This window comes from Oryx dammah, unplaced genomic scaffold, assembly GCF_014754425.2.
Source record: "Oryx dammah isolate SB20612 unplaced genomic scaffold, SCBI_Odam_1.1 HiC_scaffold_28, whole genome shotgun sequence".
NCBI classification, from domain to species: Eukaryota; Metazoa; Chordata; class Mammalia; order Artiodactyla; family Bovidae; genus Oryx; species Oryx dammah.
Genome location: NW_024070212.1, coordinates 82,449,184 through 82,470,103, shown reverse-complemented (window position 1 = coordinate 82,470,103; position 20,920 = coordinate 82,449,184). Strand labels below are relative to the sequence as shown.

Below are 20,920 nucleotides of genomic sequence, written 5' to 3'. Positions count from 1 at the left end.
ACTATCTTTTCATCAAATGTTTTTAATGCACATAGTATCTGTAATCATGTCCCCTTTTTCACTTGTAACTTTGGTAATTTGTGTTCACTATTTTCTTTTTTTCCTTTGATCAACCTCATGAGGGATTTATTGACTTTATTAACTTTTTCAAATTAATTTTTAAACTTTCTCATCCTTTCTACTCTATGTTTATTTTCTACTTCATTTGTTTCTACCCTTATTTCTTATTGCTTCATACCTTATATTTCATTCAACTTTATTTTCAGCTCTGTCTTTAAATTATTAGAACAGGTGATTAGCTCATTGATTTTCAGCCTTTCTTTTATAATATATGCATCTGAAGCTACAGATCTCCCTATATACATGGCTTCCATTGTATCTTATTAAGTCTTGATCCATATTTCTCACCATTTTTCAGTTAAATTATTTTCTGAGTTTCATTGTCATTTCTTCTTTGAACTATGAGTATATATAACTATATTTCCTAGGTTTCTAGGTTTTTAGGGTTTTCCAGTTATCTTTCTGTTATTGACTTCTAGCTTAATTGTATAGAGGGAAGTTTTTTGAAAAGTTTTTGATCCTCTATGGTATAGAAGTTCTACATGTGCTTAACAAAAAAATATGTACTTGGCCATTATTGGTTGTCTTACTCTACATATGTCTATTAAATCAAATGTGACCATAATGTTACTCAAATTCTCTATCGGTTCGGTTCAGTTCAGTTCAGTGGCTCAGTCGTGTCCGACTCTTTGAAACCCCATGAACCACAGCATGCCAGGCCTCCCTGTCCATCACCAACTCCTGGAACTGAACTGAACTGAGTGAATTTGAGCAACATTATGGTCACATTTGATTTAATAGACATATGTAGAGTAAGACAACCAATAATGGCCAAGTACATATTTTTTTAATATTCTTATTTTTGGTCTGCAGGCTTTGATATTAAAAGTGACTTAAAATTTTATGTCTATTTCACGTTCTAGTTTTTTCAGTCTTTGCTTTATATATTTTTGTGTCTGCTATTAGGAATATACACATTTCCTGTGAATTAAATATTTTATCAGTGTAAAGTGTCTCTCTTCATTAATAGTGTTTTACAAGCATTTAAAGTATATAACAGTTAAGTTTGGCTAGTACTTGTTTTATGCACATTTTTACTCTCCTTCCAATTTCTGTATTTTTATGCTTAGGCATGCCTTTTAAAAATATGTTAAGCACTGTAATTTAAAGTTTGTGTCTCATGACTCCTGTGTTTGGAATTCCCATAGGTCTGTTTCTTTTGCCTATTGGTTTTGTTAGTTTTCATTCCTATTATCTGGTCACCTCATATTCTTATTTCTTTCCTTATTATATGATGGTCATTGTGTTCAACAATGTGTTTATAGAATTAATTTGAGGCCTAAGATGAGGTTATCTTCCCCAGAGAGGATTTACATTTGTCTTGGCCCTCAAGCCACAATCACTTCAATTCAATTTAAAGATGATTGAAACTGGCCTTAGTCCTTCCTGGGCCTCTCTGTTTCTGGTTCACCCATTCCCAGGGCTCATACCTCTCTAGGGTCATAGCCAGCGCTCCCAACCTGGGTAAACCCTGATGTCCAATCTCTCCCTCCCTTGCTACCCTCTCTAGACCTGATGGACCTAGTAGAAAAGTGGGCCCAAACACTGAGCTTACCTATTGGCCCTCACTCTCTTCTTGATCCTAGCTAGGTCATTCTTCATTACTTAGTTATCTAGTGCCTTAAAGCTGATATTTTTATATTTTCACCAGTTTTTCTTATTGTCCTCAGAGAGATAGTCCAAATTACCCAATCCACCATAATTAGATAAATGTACATGTCTGCTCTCCATTTGTTTTTTAATGTTTATGATTTATATTATTTTCTTGTTATGCTTTCTTTTTATTTTTTTGCCACATGGTTTGTGGGGTCTTAGCTCCCAGACTGGGGACTGAACCCTTTCCCTCTGCAGGAACACATTGAGCACAGAGTCCTAACCACTGGACTGCCAGAGAATTTCCTTATTATGCTTTCTTATTATGGTTGCTTTTTTATTCCCAAAGTTGTACATTTCCACTGTCAAAAATTTAGAAAATACAAACACAAGAAAGAAGAAAAATTAAAAATCACTTAAAATTTCACTATTTCCTATTTATTTTTTCTCATATATATAGACATTTTTAACAAAAATGAGATCACACTGTAGTTATTTTAGAATTGAATGTATTCATTTAATATATGAACATTTACTATATAACATCTTGACAGCTTTATACTATTCTAGTATATGTATATACCATAATTCATTTAAACAGTTCTTTAGAATTGAATATAAAATTTTTCCAATTATTAAATCACTATCACAAACATTATTTCATCAAATATTCTAAAAGTTCAAGATATTTTTCTTAGGATAAATTCCTAAAAATGGAGTTGCTGGTCAGAATATATAAGGCATTGTATATATAGCCAAGTTGTCCTCCAGAAGAATATTACGGGTATACACATCCACCAGCAGTGTGGGAGAATGATAGTGCTCAACTCCTAAAATCAGATTAGAACTTCTGAGTAATTATTTCCTTACCAACATATGTGAGATGTATCATTTTAAAACAAGTAAAAAGCATTTTAAATGCTTTCTATCCTGCTGTTGCCATCATTGTGACTTTGATTTCTTCCTTGGTATATAAAATAAGCCACTAGCTTGGGGACTGGAGGATTTAGGGGCTTAGCACCGGAGATCAAACATTTCCTCTGCAGAGGGGTCCAGGGCGGGGAGGGGAGAAGAGGGAGGTCTGTATAAAAGCTGGTTCACTGAGGGTCACCAGGGATGACCACTGGCATTTAGCTGGGTGGCCAAAGTAGGGCTCTTCCTTCTGGTTGATACCCTCACACCTTCTATTAAAAACCAAAGTAAATGAATATAAAACTTCTTTCTGGTAATCCAGAAACTAAGCAATACTAAAATAGATAAGCTTTGTTTTGAATTCCCCTGTACTGAAGAAGTCCAAACTCTTTAGCAGAATTTTTGAGGTCTGATATGTTCCCCACCTCTCCTGTGTATTCTTTCTCCTTCCTGACTTAAGACCTTAATAGCCAACAATGCTGACTTCCCCTAGGTTCCCAGACAGAGTCATGCTTTCTTTCTTCTTCTCCCCTTTACCATGGATACAGTGTCCTTTGCATGGAATTCTCTTCTATTCTCTATCAAGTCCAATTTATCCTTCAAAATTCATCTCAAGGGAATTTCCCATGACCCCCACATCCTGGCTAGGAATAACTCCCATCTTATAGTATTTTGCATTAATCTCTGTCACAGAACCTATCAGTCTACTCTGCACGCCTCTGCTTACTTGCCAGTGTCGTCTGCTATCTTTAGAACTCGTGATGTCAGGACTGTTTCTTATTTCTCTTTACACTCTCAGCACTGCACCTGGAAAATGCTCTTTAAATTAAGTCTTTCCTTCACCTACAGATATTCTTTCACTTACTCCCCAAATCCAGGACTTTGTTTCTATTAAAGATAATACCACCTACACATCTCATTAAATAGTAGGATGTAGTTGCATAATATTCTAGAATGATAAAACAGGGAGGATGTAGGTAATCATAAGCCATGTTCTCTATTTTTATGGCAAAGGAACTGAATTTCAGGGAGACAGAGTGACCTGTCCAAGATTATATTGCAAGTTCATGGTCAAACTGCAATGCCAATGCCAGTCTTTTGATTTCTAAACCAATGTTCCCCACTAAATCAAGGAGCTTAAGAGCAGCATCTCAGAGGAGATGGTCCTTAAGTCATAGAAAAGAATCTATACTTGTGGGATTTCAGACGCTATGGCTTCCATAGGAAGGAAACAACTCTTGGTGTCTCTCATCTTATGCCACCTACCTCTACCCAAAGTGAAGAAAGGGGAATTCCACAATATTAACACGGAGAAAAAATAGTATATTTCACTGTATACTTAATAAGGAGCATTTTGTTTTATGTTCATTATTGTATATCCTCTTTAAGATGTTGTAAAATCTTTCTGAAGATGAAGAAATAGAAACATGAAGCCACACATGTTTTCTAAACTGAGCCTTGATGTAGTCAAAACCAAGTTTCAAAGGTTTATTTTGCTTGACTTATTTACTGTTCTGATACCACCTTTTGGAAAATAGCAGATATCTATTTCTGAAATGCATTATGACTTAAACTGATAAGCTAAAATCAATTATGCTATTTTAGTTTTATTCCTAATTAGAACATAAAATAGTAAGAAACATTGTTACTAAACCCTGGCTTAGCCCACTGGGGCAGTATAACATGGTGATTACCAGCATAGACTCTGGAACCAAACTGAGTTTGGATTAGTGACTTCTAACTAACTTTGAGCAAATTACTTAGCATCTCTGCCTGAGCTTTTACATCTCGAAAATGGGGATGTAAATAGATACATTTCAGATGGCTGTTTTGAGAATTAAATGAGATAATAACTGTAAAGTGCTTAGAAAAATGCCAGGCACATGGTAAGGCTTAGAATTAGTTATTACAGCAGGGGCTCTGTAAAGAAATGTTAAGTTGAAAATAATCAACAGATCTATAGCGGGGAGGCGGGGGTGTTACCTACTCCTGCCCCAAAATGCAAAGCTCATGCTTCTGGAAATAATTTTAGCGAATGGAACATATCCCCATTGACTCTCTATAATATTATGCTACAGGAAGTCGATGAAATAAAACTCGAAAAAATACAAACAGTAAATGTTATCCAGTAACTATTCAAAATTTCTGGAGTTTCACAAAGCAGTTCTTCCGAATCGTAATTAAGGGTTTGAAAGTCAAATGATTTAAATGTTAGTTTTAATTACCGCTTGGTGAACTTTAGTGTGTTAGAATTGTCACAACTTTCCTTAAGGATTACTCTGAAGCCAGGCGATACAGTGGGAAATTATTAACTCCTACTTTGGTACAGCAATTATCTGCATTACAAGGTTTATGCAATTAGCTGTTTAAGATGTCATTATATTTTGCCATCTGGTACACAGGAGTTTATGCATATGAACAGGCACGTGTTGAAGTGATTTTCACTATATGACTTGTTCTCAACCCAAGTCATCTCTCTAATGAGGGGAAGTTACCGTGCACCGTACATTAGGGGCAGGTGCACACTATCAAGCTTCATTTTCATCGAAGACCTTCATTTTTCCATTTTAAAGTATTCTGCACAAGTGCTGGAAAATTAATTAGTCGTTTGCCGTTGAACGACGCCTGCAGACGTGTTCCTTTGCAGTCAGATGGGGGCACGGCTTCAGCTAGGGGCCGCTCCTCCTTACCCAGACCGGTGCGAGGAACCCGCGTTGGGTGAAAAAAGCCAGGGCGTGAACCACCGCAGTAGACGGCCTCTCGGGACCTGGGAATGGGGGTGGGGGTGGCTGGTGGCGCGGTCCCCAGCCTCAATCCGGCTTTCCACCCAAGACGGGGCGCGCTGGATGGGGTACGAGGCGGCGGCTTTCAGTCCGCAGCTCCCGCGGGGCCACGCGGGTCCCGACCGACGCGCATTGGAAGGGCGCCCTCTGCCGTCGGCTCAGGCCGCCGGGTAAGAAGAGAGGCTTGGAGCGGTCGGCTTAACTTTACACGCGTTTTGCACGAGGAAAACCCGGCTCTCCGAGGGGGCTTGCAACCCTGCGCAAGCGCAGTGCGCGGACAACCCCCCGCCCACCCGCAGTCGAGCGCGCTCGGGTCGCGCGAGGACTCGGCCTCGCGCCCCCGGGCCTGGCCTGGGCGCCAAAAGCCAGGAAAGAGAAGCCCTCGGGCGGGAGGGCGGTGGGGCGAGGGACAGCCGGAGATCCGGCACCTGTTCCGGAAGGTGGCCCTGCGCCGCCCGCCGCAGAGCCTTTGTTGGTTGGTTCCGTCTGAACCGCCGCGGGGCCCGGCCGTCCCGCAGAGGCGCGCGGGCACCTCGCCGAGGCGGGCACCTCGCCGAGGCTGGCCCCGCGCTGCCATTGAAACGTGACACTGACGAACGAGCTGGGCCCGCGGCTTTCTTTGGGAGAGTTAGGAGTCGCCCGTCGCGGAGAATGTGGCTCTCTGGTTCCCTGGGAAACGTTCTGCCTCCTCGGCTGCTGCCATCTTCCGTCTCCCCGCGAACACCGCCGCAGCTCGCACGTGTTTCCTCTTTCCCAGTCCGCGTGCCAGGAGGAGAGCCCAAGTTCAGCTCCGAGAGTTGAGCAGGGAAGGACTCTGCTGAACACGGGAAAGTGGGGTTTGAGGGGGCCCAGGCAAGAAGGTAGTTCCTTGAGCCTTTTGCTTTAGGGCACCGACTGTATGTGTCCTCAGTCGTGTCCGACTCTGTGCGACCCCATGGACTGTATGTAGCCCACCAGGCTCCTCTGTTCATGGGATTTACAGGCAAGAATACTGCAGTGGCGGAGACTTTAGCCTTTGAGGGGAGGGGGGCTGAGGATGATGGCAAGGGGACTGAGGGAGAAGACCCTGGCTGAACCTGTCTCCCCCACCCCTTTGTCACGTTTCTGCGCCAGTCTTTTGCGGGGGGAGGGGCGGCGGGCGTGAGGAGTTCGTTATTTAGTTGTCTGTTTCCAGATACACAACAGTGTGTGAAGCACTGAACCAGGGACTAGCAGTTATTAAGAATCAAAATAGGAATTTGCAAGCTGATTAAAGAGAATAAAATTCAAAAAAGGGGATAAAATGGTCTCATTAAAAATTCAAATGGTGCAGCCAGGCTGTATACAACTAAAGGGTGGGTAAAATTTGAATTGGCTGTTGGAGTCCCAGAACTTCTGTACCTGGGCGACCCTGCAAGTAAATTGGTCAGAGGTGATTCTGTGTTCTCACAGCACAGGAAACAGACAATAGAGATTGAGGTGATGGTGGCAAGAAAAAGAGCCGATCATTCGCGCTGGAGAAAGTTGGACAAGTAAATCAAGGCCAGATTGGAGAACGCTGAGGGGCCTGGGATTGAGTGGATAGAGTAGGAAAACCTTGTGCTTTGGGGCCAGTCGAGACTAAGTCTGAATCTCCTTTATGCCTCTTAGAAGTTGTAATTAGGAGCCTCTGTTCACCTCTGTGAGGCATTAATTATGCCTCACTGCTATGAGGATTATCCAGGATTATATGAGACAATGTTCTTGGCCCTAATACATTTAGTATTGATATAACCCTTTCTTTCAACTATTTCAAATGTTGCCATGCATGATCTCTAGGCTTCTTCAAAGCATCTATAAGGTTATTTAAATAACCATATGTCTATGCTCTTCTTGCTTAAATCCAGCCAGCTCTGTTGCCTCCAGACACTAAGGAGTCCATGCTATACCGCTATGTTTTATAGCATCTAAATTATTTGAAAATGTTTAATTTCTACCATAAGCTTCTAGTATAATCAACTTTCTGAGCAACTATCCCATCAGATTAGTCCATCTGATACCAGTCACATATAACATGGGTTTATTAGACCCTCACCAATGGCTTTGGCTGAAAATTCACCTTCATGAACAGGAGCAGCAGTTAAGTTTCTCAAACAACCCTCACACCTGTGGCCTGCAGCCCACATTCAGAAGCTCTGAGACTGCAACTTAGGAAGGTCAGGCTGTGATTCACCATAGGTGATATGAAGAATACAAATGAGTTTCAAAGTGACATATAGACTGGATCCCCACTCTGTCCTTTCATTACTAAAAAGAGCCCTGGATTGCTCACTTTTGCTGTTGGGGAAAGGTACCAAAAAGAAGTAGCTAAGATCTCCAGATACATGCCCAACACACCCCAACCAATATGTGTTTCCATGACACAGAAGCACAATTACACATCCGAGAATAAAACAAATGTCTCCAAAGTACAATGCTATTATAAAATCTCATTATAAAATGAGGCCATAAGCTATAGTTCCCACTTATCTAAAGTATTCAACATTCATTCTTTTATCTAACCATACCTGAAGATGATGAAATTTGTAACTGAAATTCTAGGATGAAGATAGTAATTTCAGAAGAGAAACATGTCAGCTTAATGTATGAGGTGGAGTCTGTGTTCTCCAAACATTAACCCCACCACTTTATTATGATAGAACTAAGACCTGGACCTAGGGAGTGGGAGAGAGCAAGAAGTTTCTACGTTGAAGTTTAGAATGTAAATCTCAGGAGAATTGCTCCTGCATTTCTTCATACTTCTGCCAGCACTCAGAACAGGGTGGAACACACAAAATAAATTCCATGAGTAGGTGCTGGTTTCAGATGGTGTTTCTTCACAAAGCCCTCTTACCTAATTACCAAACTGGTCCCCAAAAGCTGACCATCCAAAGCCATCTGACCTTAAATTTGATAACTTTATGGTGTTAGTTACACAGTGCGGTTTTTTCCTGCTAATGAATCTCCTGTGGCATCTGTTTTTAAAAATGAAAATCCATTACATTATTAGAAATACTCTCAGGGTACAGAATCTGCATAGCAGTGAAATGCAGTTAAGGTCTGAGCTTTTGACATTTCATTGGCAAGCAGAAGCACCAAGACTGGACCCAGTTTAAAAAAAAAAAAATAGAAGAAGAAAGTAGGATGCACACATTTACATCCAATACCCCAACCCAAAGCCTCTTTAACTTCCCTTGTGCTATATTTGCGTGCATGCAAAGTTGCTTCAGTCATGGCGGACTCTTTGTGACCCTATGGACTCTAGCCGACCAGGCTCCTCTGTCTGTGGGGATTCTCCAGGCAATAAATGTTTGTCATGTTTAGTTATTCTGAAAAGTGAAAAGGTATTCTGGGCAGGAATGCGCCGTATTCTACCACACCTTCAACATGGTTTGATTTGGTGCCTAGGTAGATAAGAAGAAGGGGAGCTAGTGAGTAATTGTTACACAATTTGGAAAAACAAAAGTACTGAAAGGAGTATAATTTTCCTGCCAAATAATCCAATCCTTTCATCATGAATTGTTACTATTCCATGGATGCAGGTATCAGCAAAAATATTCAATATTCAAAATTACTTATTGTAAATAATTTTTGTAAACAAATCAACAAAGGACCATCACTATGGGTCAGATGCCAGAGTTTTGCCATAGCTACATTATACAAAAATTTTCAGTGTGATAGTATGCTATAAAGAGATTTGGTTGGCTTGGTCATTAAATATGTTACTCATATTTGTTAATGAGTAACTGCATCAACTCATTGTTTGGCTTCTCCCATGGCACACATGTCACCTTCCTCCACCATCAATATTTCCTTATGAAATGTAATACTCGACCATTGCTAAAGGCCATAAACACCATCTTCTACCACACCTTCAACATGGCAAAACCACCAAGGTGCCACTTCTCCAAGTGACCTTTCCCAGTAACTTGTAGCAGTGTCCCAAAGTTAGTTGGAACCATATTAAGTTATGGTGCAACAGAGGCACCTGGATGTATAATCAGAAGAGCTGGGCTCTTCATGACCTGGCTCCACCACGTCTCTGAAGGATTTTAAGTGACCCCCTATTCTCCCACTCTCTAACCCCCAACCCCCATCTACCTGAACCAAGGTTTCCTCTTCTATGAAGAGTGAACTTGAAGTCCTACTTCATGGAACTGTTATGAGAATCACATGCACATAGTAGGTGCTTAATAAATTGATGTTAAAGGTAGATTCTGAAATGTAGATCTGAGTTGTTGAGATAGGAAAATTTCTTTGAAGAAACAAAATATACCAACTATTCCTTGTATCCTCTTTATTTCCTCATATTCAAAATGAGAATAACGTAAACAATGTAAGGTGATTAAAAATGAAATGAGGTAATACTGTGTGTGTGCGTGCTCAGTTGTGTCTGACTCTTCGTGACCCTATAGATTGAAGCCCACCAGGCTACTCTGGCCATGGGATTCTCCAGACAATAATAGAGTGGTTTGCCATGCCCTCCTCCAGGGGCTCTTCCCAACCCAGGGATCAAACCTGTGTCTCTCTCTAGTCTCCTGCATTGGCAGGCAAGTTCTTTACCACTAGTGTCGCCTGGGAAGCCCCAAAATAGCAATAGTAAGTTATCCATATTAGAATGCTATTATTTGTCTATGAGGAGGGGATTAGCTAGAGAAAGTAGTTATCACAACTTCTACTTAACGGGTCCTTCTAATCAGACACTCATCTCTCTCTGGCTCTCTCTACCCTCTTCTAAGGCCCTAATCTTCAAAAAACAGAAAACAGTAGACAAGGGCTTATAAGTTAGATTTGTTAGAGTAAAAGACAGTTTTTTTCTCATTAAAAATCGCTGAAAGCTCCCTCTAGAAGGCATCGCATAGTACGCTGTTTAACTCTAGAAAAGATCCTGTCAGACAGGTATCACTATTCCCCTTTTTAAAGGATGACGAAATCAAGAGTCAGAAAGATCAAGTCCAAGGTCACAGGGCCACTCTTAGTGAAACAAGCTGCACTCCCTCGGACTAGCCTGGAGGAGGGATTTCTTTAATCCACGAATTCCCGGATTCCTGTATTTACTACCCCAACCCCCTACTCCCCAAAAGTTCATTCTCAGTGCCCTCGGGACTCCCTCTTCTTGTAACAGTTCCGTAATTCTGGAGCTCAGAACTCAGACTCAGGAGCAAGAGAGACGGCTCCCTGGACAAAACGGGGCCCTGCTTCTTCCCCTGGGTCTCTTTTGACCGGCAGCTTCTCCCCTTCTCCCTTCTGCAATCTGGAACTCGCCTGTAGGTGGCGCCCTGATTCGCTCGGGGAACTTGGAGGGCGAGGACACCGGTCACCAGCGGCCTCCCCTCAGGCCATTTTAAATAGTCCCTTGGCTGGCGCTCTGCACAGGAACCCTGGTAATGTGGTCATGCCCCCCGCCCCCGCCCGGTCTCCCTTCCTCTCCCCCGCCTCGCCCCTCCCCTCCCGTCCCCTGCCCCCTCCGGCCGGTGCGGTGCGGGAGCGGTCTGTCGGCGCTTCCTCCGAAGTCGGGCTAGGGAGCGGATCTCCAAGCGCTCTAGGCCGAGCCTGGGGCTCCGAGGTGGTGCTTCGACCCCAGAGCCTCCGCCGGCCCTCCCCCCTCCCCCACCCCCGGTGCTGCAGCTGTAGCGGGGGTGGAGGGATCGGGGGAAGAGTGTGACCCGTGAATGCTGGGCGGGGCGGGGCAGCTTTAAAAACTTCTGAAAGGCCATGTTCAAAGCCTCCAGGGACCGAACTTAGGCCGGAAGGCGGTTTCCACGGAGGGGGCCTAAAAGGGGGCGGAGGGTGCACCTGCAGGGGCGGGAGCGCGCTGCCTGGGAAGAGGGTCTGGGTACCCAGGAACCCTCACGCCCGGGCCCGGCACTCGCCACCTGGCCCCAGCCTCCTCCGCCCCAAGCCCTCGCCCCCTCGGGGAGCCAGCGGCCCCTCCCGGGACCTTGCTTTCATCCTCCCCGCGGGATGGCAGTGGGGCGGGGTGGGAGCCTTTTTGGGCCGCGTGTTCCCTGCGGGGTCTTCCTTCCCTCCGGCCCCTCCTTAAGAACCAGAGGTTTTGCAGCAAAGTTGAATTCCCGGATTTTAATTCCAATCCACCCGGGTGGGAGACGGCTGAGGAAGTGGGCATCGCGATGGAGGAAACGTTCCCACTTTACTTCCTACCCCCATAAAAATCACTGGGGAGGGTGAGAAGGAAGAGAAAAGGAGAGGAGGGGGCCCACGCTAGGGGTGGGGAGGTGGGTAGAGGGTGGCCAGGGTCGCACAGTGGCGAATCGGATAGTGGTCCGGGCGGGCGGCGTCTGTGCGCCTCGGCTGTGCCATCTGGGTCACATCGGGAGGGGCAGCCGCTGGCCAGGGCCGCTCTTGAACAGACAGCTGACGCGGTCCCTCACGGGTCAGAGGGGGAAGGACTAAAGGGATTTTCACTAGTATGAGGATCTCCAGGCCCAAAGTCCTTCCTCTTGAGGCTCTTGAATTAATTAGGTAAATGATTTCCTTCATTGGTAGTTTCTGAAGAAGACATTTTCTGGTATCTTCTGAAACGGAGCGCTTTAGCCAGGTAGTAAATACAGGGAGGGTTCCCTTAGGACGGTATCCACTCCTGCGGTCTCTCGGGGTGTGAACAGATGGGTGGGCTAGTGGGAGCACCTGGGGATACGTAGACATGGAATCGAACAAAGCTCCTGAGTTAAGGAAGAAAAAGAGCTACTGAAAATAGAGTCGCTTGAAAATAAACAACATAAATTTTATTATTTTGCTTGGCGTCCTTTTCCTTGATCTGAGAAAGTAAAATAAGTGAGAGTTTGGGGGGGTTTTTTTCGATTAGCATTTATTACATTTTCTCAAAGGCCTTGAAAGAGTTATTTTAATAAATTTGAAGAACAATAGTGCTGGCATTACAGAGGTGAGAACCGATCGCTAGGCTCCAGGAGAGTTTAGCTGCAACACTAACTTCAAATTTAGTGTCAACTTTATGTATTTTTTAAAAAATAGGGCAGCGTTTTTATTAACTCATAACTTTAGGAGGTAAGGAACACTAAGAAAGAAAGAGACCTAAGGAAAAATAAAGCAATGGGAACAAAAAGAAACGAGATTAATTGTAACAGGCTGATCTTCAGTGAGTCCCAAGTCGGCATTCTGATACAGTGCACAAGTCTGGTAGCTTTAACTTTAGCCGCAATATTGGTGGGCCCGGTCTCTAAGCGCTTCCTAAGAAAGAACAAGCTTAAGCAAAATGTGTTCTCTTTTGTGAAGGTCTAGCACTTACTTAATGAAGTTGCTCCAACAGGAAAAGGGGTCCTCCTGCTCTCGGGTGACCTGAGCAGATTTCACTGCTGTAAAATTGGCAGGTGTGTGCAGCATCTGCAGCGCAAGAGCCTGGACCTAGTAAGCCAGAGAAACAATTGACCAGAGTACCTTGCCCTGGCATTTTAGCAGACAAGAACTGGCACGTTGAAACTGTCCATGTGATGGACAAAGAGATCGAGTTTCCTACAGAGTGCCCACTTTGCAGTCCAACATTCTCCTGTATACAGGGTGAAAGCAACATTTTTATCCCTTAAGACTAAAATGTAACCTTTAAAAGAAGTTGAAAGCATGGTCAAGGGCTCACAGGTCAAGTGCAACTTACCTGGTGAAGAGCAAGAAACTTCGTAAAAGTTGGACTTGCCAGTCAAAGAGATAGTTTAAGATGCTACAAAATAGCCTGGTCACCACAAGAGAACCAGAAATACTTGGGGTGCATTTGTGTTTGTGAAGGGGGTGGGTAATTGAGACTTGTTTTGCTATTGTTTGAATGATTTGAGGTTTATGGAAAGCGGACCTTATGAAGCTAGAAGGCTATTCTTTCTGGGCAAAATACTCTTGGTGATTTCACCCTCAGAGCTGTGGGGTCTGAGACCTTTGCAAGCACCCTTGACCAGAGAAATCACACATCTAGCAAACTGCAACTTTTCTCTTGGGTTCATTATACAAAATGCACAAACCTTGATTGCTAAATAATTTAGGTGGTGTTTTCTCTCAGAAAGAAAACTCCAGGGAGCATTTCTGGAGATAAGGGCTGCTTTAGAGCCCATTCCTTAGCAGTGGGGCAGCGGGTCAGACAACATACTGGCACAAACACACATCTTTGCCTGAACCGGCAGGCACATTCCCACCCTGGGTGCACACACTGCCAGCTGAAGAACAAGAGTTTATCCACCCCAAGTGGATAAGGAGTAAGGCTAGATGCAGAGTTCAAACACATGTCCACAAAACACTGAAGAGGGGCTTAACTCTGAGTGTTAAGAAAGGTTACCTCCAAGAAGCCAGGGACTTCCAGCAAGCAATGAAAAAGAGCCCCAGAGGTTTGCAACCTGTCAGCTCCAGGGGTAGTCCGCCAGCCCCACAATATCAGTGCTGTGGTTCAAAGTTGGAAACTGCGGTTTTTAATTGAGTCAGGGTCCTGCCTCCCCGTTTCCTCTTCAGCGGCCCCGCTCGGTAAGCGGATTTGCTTTTCCATGCATCGCTGGCAAGTCGCTTTTAGGAAACCTAGCTTCTGCGAAACGTTTTAAACATGGTAATATATTGCAGCCTTATGAAATCCCCCTCTAGAAGTGCGTGAAAGAGGCTCTGTTTTCCTGAAGGATTTGGGGACTTTACTATCTGAGCAAAGGCTGGCTCGGAATCCAAGGAAGGCTTGGATTCACTTCACATCCACTCACGTGAAGGCAGCGTATTTTGTTATTGGTTTTGTTGTTTTGTTTGGTTCTTAACGCCTAGAAGATTTTAAAGTCACATAATACTCCCTCGAAAAGAGGTGGGGGAAGCATTGAACTTGCTTCCTTCTCTCCAAGATACCCTAGAAGGTATTTGTCTGAGAGAAGCGGTGCTGAGCTGGTGGAACCACCAATTAATATGGAGAACTAGGCCGTCTGGGCCAAGTTCCCCAGGCATGGAGACGCGGAGGGGAGGGGATAAAAGTCTCCCACAAGTCGCCACTAGGAAGAGGGTGGCAGAGCAGAGAGCCCCTTCAAAAGTTCAGCTGTGCTGGGCGTCTGATCTTCCTTCCAAGACCGCTCGCCAGGAAGCCCCGCGGGTTTCAGCTTCCACTCAAAAGTAAGGGTTGGTTCTGCGGCGTCGCCCCCCTCCTATTCCTAGGGACCTGCCAGGCCGGTGACCGAGACCCGAGCGGCGCGGGGTCAGCCCCGGGGCCAGAGGGCGGCGCCGGCCGCTGCGCGCCTCGGTCAGCAGCCTGGCGGTCGTGACCTTGTTGTTCAGCTGCTGCGACTCCCGCTCCGTCCCTCCGCCCGCCCTCGCCCCCGCCCCCGCCCCCTTCCAGGACCCGAGCCGGGGATCCTCGACCTGTCTTTCCGGTCGGTGAGGACGGAGGGTAGAGCTGAAGGGATTTATTCTCAAATTCCCCCAATACCTCTGCAACAGGGGAAGTCCGCGGGCCACTGGGGACCGTGATCAGTGAGGTCCTCGCGGGCACTCCGTGGAGGTCTCCGAAAACTATGCGAGGCCAGGCGCCGGCGGCTTCTGGTGCCAAGTTGCTGCGGAGGCGCGGAGGAATGAAATTCGCCAAGGTTCCCACCTTTGCCTCCGGAAAAATTTTAAAGCATTAGTCCCTATATACCTTATATATGTACAGGGACCTTGGGTTTCCTTTCGGCACCTTACAGCGCCTCTTTAGAGGGAGTGTGTCCATGATGGAGAGAGTGGGAGTCCCCACGGGCGAAAAGGAGGAAGGCAAAGAGGGGTTATGAAAGGCAGCACACCCTCTTCTATTGATTGATTTATTTAGGAGATTGTGTTAATCAGATTGACAAAGGAGTCGAGCACGCACTAGCTAGCGCTCGGAACACAACTTTTCTTCCTGCGCTTTCAGCAAGACGTCGTCTGGCTAAACGAACTGAACCCGGCGCGTGCAGCCCTCTCAACTTGGAGTTGGACTTCACCCTCGCCGCCACAGGTCTGCCAGCCCTGGATGGGACGGTCTCTTCCCGGCTCCTGGTAGAACAGTTAGTGCACCTGGGGCTTCAGGTGCCACAGGAAGAAAGAAGTGGGACCTTACTTTCCAACATGCAGTGACCGACGCCTGCCAGCTTCCACCTTGTTCTGGAAACACCTAATCTCCACTTCCTCTATAAAGCTTAACTACAGCTCGCCTCCAATCCCAAAATGCAAACACTATCGGGATTGCTCCCTTAAGCATTCCTTGCCTGTGACCCTTCCTAAAGCCTGGTTCAAGTCTGCACTCTAGGGGGTCATTAAGAGAGGAGAAAAAGTCAGAATGTTGCTTTTCCCCTTTAAAGTAATAATGACACGGAGGGAGCACGCCAGAGATTTGCAATTGTTTTGACCCCATAATTCAGTGACAGAGACTAGGCCTGAGGTAATAAATTGTGTAGGAAAAAAAGTTTCACAACAGAACAGGCAGGAACTGATTCCTTGCAAACTTCTACCCAAAGAAAATCTTGGCTTCCTACCACCTGGACAGTCAAGACGCTCATTAATAAGGATCCACTCAACATACAAACCCAATATTACACATTTGCATTGACCTGGTCAAGTGGAGGATTCTCCAACTTCACCTCTATTGAATGTATGGGAATGGAGTTTGGTGGAGAATGTTTTGGTTTATTCTTAATAAAGACTCGTGTGCTCCCTGCTTTAAGCTGACATCATAAAAGCCTGATAAAGTGCTTAGAGGCCTTAGTTGAAATTCAGGAGCAGTTCAAAGATCCCTCTATTATATCTGCCCTTGCTTTCCCTGTATTTACACTGGAGTAATAATAACCTCTAACATTTATTGAGCTGTTGGTTACATGTGCCATGCTCTGTTCCCAGCACTTTAATATGATAACTCATTTATCCTGACAACAGCACTATGAATTAGTTGCTATTATAGTCCCCATTTTATCATGTGGGAAACTGAGGCACAACTAAGCAATTTGGCTATGATTACTCAGCTGGTGCATGTGAAAATTAGTTAGTGGTCTGGCCCTAGCCACCACACTCCTGACCACTCAAGACACAGACAAGAGGAACATCAAAGAGTGGGCTCTGCCTGCGACCCTGCTTGGTGTTGTTTTCTGAAAAAGTAGACAGAGTAATTCATCTCCTTCAGTCAATCTTGATAGCCAATATGGCACAGAAGAACTCTTAGACCTACTGAAAACATACTTTCTCTAAATTATCCAAGTAATTTAATGCATTTCACAAACAGATTATAAACAAGAATGTTGAAAATTGTTCCAATCCCCAAATTATATTGGCTGATCCTTGAAAATAGTCTCTACCCCAAGAAATATAATTACAAGATTACAATGTCATTCTCAAAGAGCATTCATTATATACTATCTATACTTCAGAACTGGGACAATAGCCGCTCTTAATATAGACACAATCTTTATTGTTAAGAACTCAGGCATACTGGACTCATCACTTTCATCACCACCAGTTTAAATAGATGCCACCTGAGGAATGTGACCTCTTTTTCTCTCTACATTAAAACTTCTTCCCCGTACCCCATCATTATTTCCTCCTAGCTAAAATCATGTTAGTGCGGAAAAAAAAATCTTAGAAAGCATATCATTTACCCTCTGCGATTTTACAGATGAGAAAAGAGGGCCATAGCAAAAGAGACCTGCTCAAGTTCACAGACCATGGCAATGTCTGGAACCCAGGACTCCACTCCCAGTTCACTCCTTCCCCCAACCCGAATTCATCCTGAGAGTTTATAAAGGTATTTTCACTGACAGCATACTTTAAAAAAAATAAATAAGTTTTAACAACTCTTTTTGACCCACGATATATAAAGAAGGGGCTGTCTTACGCCTTTCTTCCTTTCAGATGTGTTCCTGGAATGTCTTCACCAGATGTTTACCCAAGAAATTACAGTCGCAGAGTCTTCAACATGTGCGTGCATTTTGAAAGCAGCATTTAAGATCTGAACTCAATTTATGATTTTCTTTTCCTTATTAAAAAAATAAAAGGGTGGGGGCATGTTAGTTTTGCCTGCAAGTGAGTCTTTACCGAGTCTGCGTTAACGTCACTCACTTTCACTCTGCGACGTGCTAGTCTCACAGTCTAGTTTTGTTCAGACTTTATTTTGCTCCAAGCTCCCTTACAAGCCACTTGTCCACGCTGCAAAAGGTGGGGGTAGTGGTTGGGGTGAGGGGCTCTTTGGCTCTTTTTTTCCCCCCGGTTCCTATATGTGATGCAATTTGGAATCATTTCACTTGGCCCTCCGCGCGCGCAGAGACGCGCGTGCACACACACGCACACACGTGTACCATGCATGTGTGGGCCCCTATAGAACGGTGTAGACGCGCGTTTGTGATTTAAAGTGGCAGGACCAAGAGCTGGACTGAAGTCGTGAATTATTTTGCGTGATCAATCAGCCCAATCGTCTGCACACTGTACTGGTATTATTCACCCGAGCGCTCGGCGGTTACGGCGGACGTGCACTGCGGCAAAAACGACCTCGGAGCCGCTAATTTTGTGGCCACTGCGGCGGCGGCGGCGGCGGCGGCGGCGGCGGCAGCGGCGGCGGCGGCTTGGGGGCGCGAGCACGGATTGATTTTTCAAGATCACATCTCCCTCAGTGAGGGTCGCCAAATCGAATCGAGTTGAAGCCTCACTGGATGCATGCGGATTAGGTTTTGTACCTGAGATTGTTAAAATCCATTAAAAAAAAATTCCTTTAGAAAGACGAGCAGAGCCGTTAGTGCAGGAAAGGAGATATACCTTTTCTTTTTTTATTTTCCTTTTACGTTTAGGGGGGGAAAATGAAAATGGCTACCACCGCTTCTTGAGCACAGGGGAGGCCAGACCTTTGCAGACTGGGAGATGATGCTCGAAATCCTTTTTCTTCCTTCCATCCCTCCCTCCCTCGCCCTCATCCTCTGCTCTGAGACAGCCTAGGGAGAAAAATGGTCATATGCACTTGCGTGGGTCATTTGTCCTCACTCTCACTCTTTTCTTACGACAAGTAGTTACCTTTTTTGTTTTTTCTTTTGACAAACTGATCCTTTTTATCTGGTTTCAAATTTTTAATAAAACGTGTCCGGAACATGTTTGATTTGTCTTTTGCTTAGACACCCAGCCTTGCCAATGGTTGCACAGCGGCAGGGTGGGGGTGGGGGCAATCTCCGACCGGATCTGTAGAGCTCACCTGGGCTGCAGACACTGCCCAGTGGTTACCCAGACTTTTGCGGAGGGGGAAGGCGGGTGGGAAGGCTAATTAATAAACTAGTTACCAGATGTGTATTGATGCCTGCGAGTTTTTGAAAAGCACATGCTTTCAAAATTTCATGCTTTCAGAATTTCACGTGCTCGTGATTGTATTGCTCTTCCGAGCATATGGATCACTCCAGACCAATTATTTACATTTAACATGTGGGGTTCGAAAGACTTGAGAGACGGTTTGGCGTCCCACTTTGTTTGCAGGATAAAACCTGAGGATCTCTCCGGAGGGTGGGAAACCTTTTCCCTTCCTGAAGGTGGCATGGACCTATTTATCCCGGGTTTTTACTTCTCCCCGAAGCAGTAAAGCAGGTCGTATTTGCCAAATTGGGAAAATAATTGCGGTGTCGATGTGTAATGACACAATGTTGCATAATAATAACTTAAGCAACTGTGCTTTTGTTTATGGTGATGTAACTTTCCCAAAGTTTGTTTGTAGCTTTAAAGGGTTTAAGTGCAGAGCAGAATGCCTGTGAGCAGCTGCCATGAAGAAAGTGAGCGTGATTCAGCCCTCCGGTTTGGGATCTGCAGTTCCCATCTTTAGCTGCAATTCCAACTTGTAGGTCCCGGGAGCAGGGTGGAAGGCAGAGGCAAAGCAGAAGACTTGGCTTTACCTGATAAAGTCTGCCTGAATTGTCCACGACTTGGAAGAATACTCATGTTTAAAGCAAATTAAAAAGTCAGAGGCAGCAGTGCTGAGAAAATCCAGCTCAGTTAAATGGGAGCATATAACATAGTTGAAATACAGCTTTTTAATGAGCGTGTCTCAAGTAGTAAAAATGAGTGCAAATGAATTCAAAACCAACCACCCCATTTGCTCCAACATTTCAAACATACTGAGTCTGTCATGTGTTCCGGCTGCTGTTTCACAGCCCATGATGTGTAGACAGTGCGCAGTTTCTATGTTATAATGACTTGGAGATAAATGAGTGTTTTAATTCAGCCGTTAGAGACAAATGAAAGTAGGTTATACATCTAGGTCCACAGAAAGGCGGCCTAGCAACCCAGAGGAAGCCCACACTCTCCCAGATAGCAACACCTCCACTGTCCTTTCTTTCTTAAAGATCTGGATTTGCAGGGCCTCTGAGTTGGGCATGAGTCTGATTTATAACCATAAAAGTGATAGACCAAAATGTATTGGCTCACACATGGACATGGATGTATGAAAACTAACAAATAAAGAAGTCTTTGCTGGCCATTAGGCAGGGCTGTAAACTTAGGAAATGCATCCCTAAAGTTTATCTTAATTAATACTTTTTGTGATTAATACTCTTCTATACAACCTTGATTCACCATTTACAGAGACCCTATTCAGCCAGGAAAGTTAGCTTTTTAAAACTTTTGTGGTATCAAAGTTGTTTTTGTTTTTTTTTTTAAGGGGAAAAATCACAAATCAAGCTCTCTTATATGTTGTAGGAAAAATTAGTAAAATTCTTAATGTGTTGCTGTTTTAGAATTAAAGTCAACAGGCATCTCCTTTGATGAAAATAATAAATATCTGAATACTATTTGCATTAATTATGGTGTTTTCTTAATTGATCATGTTTTTATTTTCAAAGTAACTATTTCTGATAGTGAAAAACTTTAGATTTTCTCATAATGGGACTGTGGGGTTGCTCTATCAGTGAAGTGCTTTTAAACTTTCAATTTAGATTGTTATGTTAAACTTTCATATCAAGAACTGTGAGAACATAAAGTTTTTTTTAGTTGTCTGTTTTTGTTTTTGATGTCAAAGTTAATTCTATCCATTTTATCTACAGTTCATGGAAGTCTATTACTACTGCACCTAGCATATTCATTAAGACACATAGTAAGTAATGTTATATAATACATTTTTTTTAGAAAAATTAAAGCAAAGGACATGAGCAAATTGAGACAACTGAAATGATCAAGTAACAATATCACAGCAATACAGACACTTGTAAAATTATGTATTTGAGTCATTATTCACATTCAAATTTACAAAAGAAAAACAAGGAGGATGAGTTTTTATAAGCCTTTCCAATTAACACTTAGCTGGGGAATAAACAGGTGTCTGTGTCCACTGTTATCCACTGAGAAAAACTCTTTTCCTGGTCACACTACACCCTCCCCCCAAATTCAAATAGTATTTTAACAAGTACTGATATTGACCTTGCAATGAGTCTTTCAACTATCTGTAATATAAAATTCAACTGTATTCTCAAATTTTGACTTTGAGAAACTAAACCAAACATGAATTGTTATGTTTTTAATACACTTTGAAGCAAGTGTCATGCATATTATGTTTTCAGGACTTACTCAAA

At 43.9% G+C, this 20,920-nt stretch overlaps 2 long non-coding RNA genes across 2 annotated transcripts; one reads left to right on the top strand and one right to left on the bottom strand.

The window, feature by feature from the left end:
- Positions 1 to 11,471: 11,471 nt before the first annotated feature.
- Positions 11,472 to 15,351, bottom strand: LOC120857070. Its single transcript, XR_005719566.1, has 3 exons — positions 14,815 to 15,351; positions 12,673 to 12,788; positions 11,472 to 12,088 (listed from the first exon to the last, which is right to left on the bottom strand). It is a non-coding gene; the product is annotated as an uncharacterized LOC120857070 (long non-coding RNA).
- LOC120857069 lies at positions 14,386 to 17,396 on the top strand. The gene is made up of 3 exons (XR_005719565.1): positions 14,386 to 14,501; positions 17,005 to 17,133; positions 17,241 to 17,396. It is a non-coding gene; the product is annotated as an uncharacterized LOC120857069 (long non-coding RNA).
- The last annotated feature ends 3,524 nt before the right edge of the window (positions 17,397 to 20,920 follow it).